At 26.9% G+C, this 3480-nt stretch overlaps 2 long non-coding RNA genes across 2 annotated transcripts; both read right to left on the reverse strand.

Annotated features, from left to right (window-relative positions):
- Positions 1–15: 15 nt before the first annotated feature.
- On the reverse strand, positions 16–1204 carry LOC145329149 (uncharacterized). The gene is made up of 3 exons (XR_013882778.1): positions 1151–1204; positions 953–1013; positions 16–139 (listed from the first exon to the last, which is right to left on the reverse strand). It is a non-coding gene; the product is annotated as an uncharacterized LOC145329149 (long non-coding RNA).
- A 213-nt stretch (positions 1205–1417) lies between these two features.
- LOC145328703 (uncharacterized) lies at positions 1418–2688 on the reverse strand. Its single transcript, XR_013882550.1, has 3 exons — positions 2623–2688; positions 2139–2195; positions 1418–1510 (listed from the first exon to the last, which is right to left on the reverse strand). It is a non-coding gene; the product is annotated as an uncharacterized LOC145328703 (long non-coding RNA).
- Between the last annotated feature and the right edge of the window lie 792 nt (positions 2689–3480).

A 3480-nucleotide genomic window follows, 5' to 3' on the forward strand; every position in this document is an offset into this window, starting at 1 on the left:
ATAAAAAGCTTGGACATCCCTAATCATCAAAAATATATATTTATCAAAATAAATAATTAAGATCAATTAAGATCTTAAACTATTCCTTGCTCTTATTCTTTATTTTGTGAAACGTAGAAAATGTTACATTTGTAACTACCTGAAAAAAAAACATAGGATTATAAGTTTTATTTGAGTAGAATTGATATGTAAAGTCGTTGATATATAGATTATAGCTTTTATTCTTTAGATATTCTTTAGACAGAGAGATGTAAGATAGATAGATGCTTGGTTGAATGATAGATAGATGATTAGAAGAATAGTTAGATATTTAGATAGATATATAGAATCATAGATAATATCTTAGATATTTAGATAGATAATAAGATTTATAAGTAAATGGTTAGATAGATCAATAGATAGATAGATATTTAGAAAGATAGATAGATAGATAGATAGATACGTAGGTAGATATATAGATAGATAGATAGATAGATAGATAGATAGATAGATAGATAGATAGATAGATAGATAGATAGATAGATAGATAGATAGATAGATAGATAGATAGATAGATAGATAGATAGATAGATAGATAGATAGATAGATAGATAGATAGATAGATAGATAGATAGATAGATAGATAGATAGATAGATAGATAGATAGATAGATAGATAGATAGATAGGTAGATAGATAGATAGATACGTAGGTAGATAGATAGATAGATAGATAGATAGATAGATAGATAGATAGATAGATAGATAGATAGATATTTAGAAAGATATATAGATAGATAGACAGACAGATAGAAAGATAGATAGATAGATAGATACGTAGGTAGGTAGGTAGATAGATAGATATATAGAGTATAGATAGATAGATAGATAGATAGATAAATAGATAATATCATAGATATTTAGATAGTATTAAGATTTTTAGATAGATATTAAGATTTATAGATAGATAGATACCTGTAACCCGAACAAATCATCAGTAAATGTTTCTAACTTGAGTAAATAATTTGTTGGCAGTCTAAACAATATTACAATTTAAAATGTGGTACATTTAACTGTAAATCATACTGGTACCCAAAGTTTTATAAAGGGGCTTTCTTATTTGTTAGATCAAAAAGTTTGGATATATTTGATTTTTATAATTAGTTAAATAACCTGCAATATTCACACTGCTGATAGTAGGGTCTCCAATGACCGTTCACTTTTCCTGGTTTTTTAAGTTTTTTTTCATTTTAATACCTAATTCTAAGTTTGAAATTGATACGACAATTCTAACAATTACATAATTTGAAAGAAATACCACTGCAAATATTTATGAGAACTTACTCATTAAATATTTTAAGCCTATTCTTAAAGACCTTGAGATATACATTAATTTATAGGCCATTGATTTATCCCTTTAGATCCCTGATAAAATGAAACTTTCCTATGTGAAATTCTAATAGAATATTCTTAACAAAGGAGACAAAGGAAAGAGAACCAAATCTTCGTTCTATAGATTTTATATGTCCTTTCCTAAATAGATAAATAGAAATATAGATAGATAACTTTGATGATAGTTATAAGATTGGTTGAATGATATATTTATAGTTTTAGATAAATAAGTATAAAGATAGATAGTGTATTAAAGATATATAAGATAGATAGATAATATATTAATAGACAGACAGATAGATAGATAGATATATAGAATATGACATTGATATATTAATACGATAATATGTAGATGGCTTGTCATGAGAATTATCTTTTACAAAGTATTTTTTTCTGCCCCATCCTTACACAGTAGAATACAGAGTCCCTAATTACTATAAGGAGAAGCCAATATTATATAGATAAAGTAGATGATACAAAGTAGTAAGATTTTTTGTCTGAAGCTTAAGATCTCAATAACTACTGAACTAATTTCGGTCTCTATTTCAGTTAAGCTTCCCAAAGATCAAGTGAGGGTTTTTGGCTATTTCATTTTCAGATTTAAGTCTTTGGATGGTTTTAAGTTATTTTATATGGGAGTAGCCAATATAAGATAGGTAAAGTAGATATATAAAAATTATAAAGTAAGGATTTCTTAATTAATTTTGTCGGACAAACGGAAGAACAACCAAAATTAATAGAGTAGCTGCGCTACCTAAAGTAAACTTACTTTATGAAAGCTTTGTCCTTGCGATCCAGTATTTTGTTCTTATATGCTGAAATTATCCTAGAATAATTATTTATGACATCGTATCATAGACAGCTTTCCGCGGATATCAATAAGGAAAATTATAAGATTATGACTAGTGTTGTAAGTCCCGAGTGGCATAATTTTTTACGGGACTAGTGTAATAATCAATGTCCCTTCCCTCCCTGCTAATTATGTCTTTCGGGATAAGATAAAGAACGATTCATTGATAAACATCCGTAATGATCAAAATTTTATTTTTTGTTGAAATTACTGGTTGAAAAGTTTGGACTCTAGTTTGGACTAGTTTGAATTTAACCAATCAAATTTCACTAAAAATACCCGAAGAGAAAATGTATCATAACAACTTATATACATTCCAATGCCACCCGCTCCCTTCCTACTAATATTGAAATATGTTTTGTTATGAATCTATTATGAATAGCATAGTTACTCTATAACATACCTTGAATAAGGATGTCTGACTGTTGTGAATGATGTATAGTTCTTCAATAATGTAAATACAGCTCCTTGTGGTGGGATAAATTTACTTAGATAGATAGATAGATAGATAGATAGATAGATAGATAGATAGCTAGATAGATAGATAGATAGATAGATAGATAGATAGATAGATAGATAGATAGATAGATAGATAGATAGATAGATAGATAGATAGATAGATAGATAGATAGATAGATAGATAGATAGATAGATAGATAGATAGATAGATAGATAGATAGATAGATAGATAGATAGATAGATAGATAGATAGATAGATAGATAGATAGATAGATAGATACATAGATAGATAGATAGATAGTTAAATAGAGAAATAGATAAATAGATATATAGATAGATAGATACATAGATAAATATATAAAAAGATAGATTCAAGTAAATTTATCATGCCTAAATTATTGAGCCTAATTTTATAATTATACTCCCCATTTCTAAAAATATCATCCGTGGATATTAAATTCTACGAGAAAATCATATTTTAGAGTCAGTTTTATCCTTGTTAGGGATCTTTAGGGATAAAACAATGGTTATTTAAATTGAAATACATTCCCAATGATGATAAACATAATTATTCCTTTTGTGAAATTGGCGGTTGGTAACTTCTAACTTATACTAGCCAATAATGATTAAATAAAAGACCCAAAAGTTTAGAAGCAAAGAAGTGTTAAGAAAACTTTGGGTACTAGTGTAATTTACAGTCCAATGTCCCCTCCCTCTTTAGTTAAAAACCATTTAATTAATATGACTATATAAAAAAACACTGTAAATTATACTGATACCCAAAGTTTTAAAATTACGTTTT

Source organism: Acartia tonsa, chromosome 9 (assembly GCF_053477335.1).
Source record: "Acartia tonsa isolate MP-2025a chromosome 9, ASM5347733v1, whole genome shotgun sequence".
NCBI classification, from domain to species: domain Eukaryota; kingdom Metazoa; phylum Arthropoda; class Copepoda; order Calanoida; family Acartiidae; genus Acartia; species Acartia tonsa.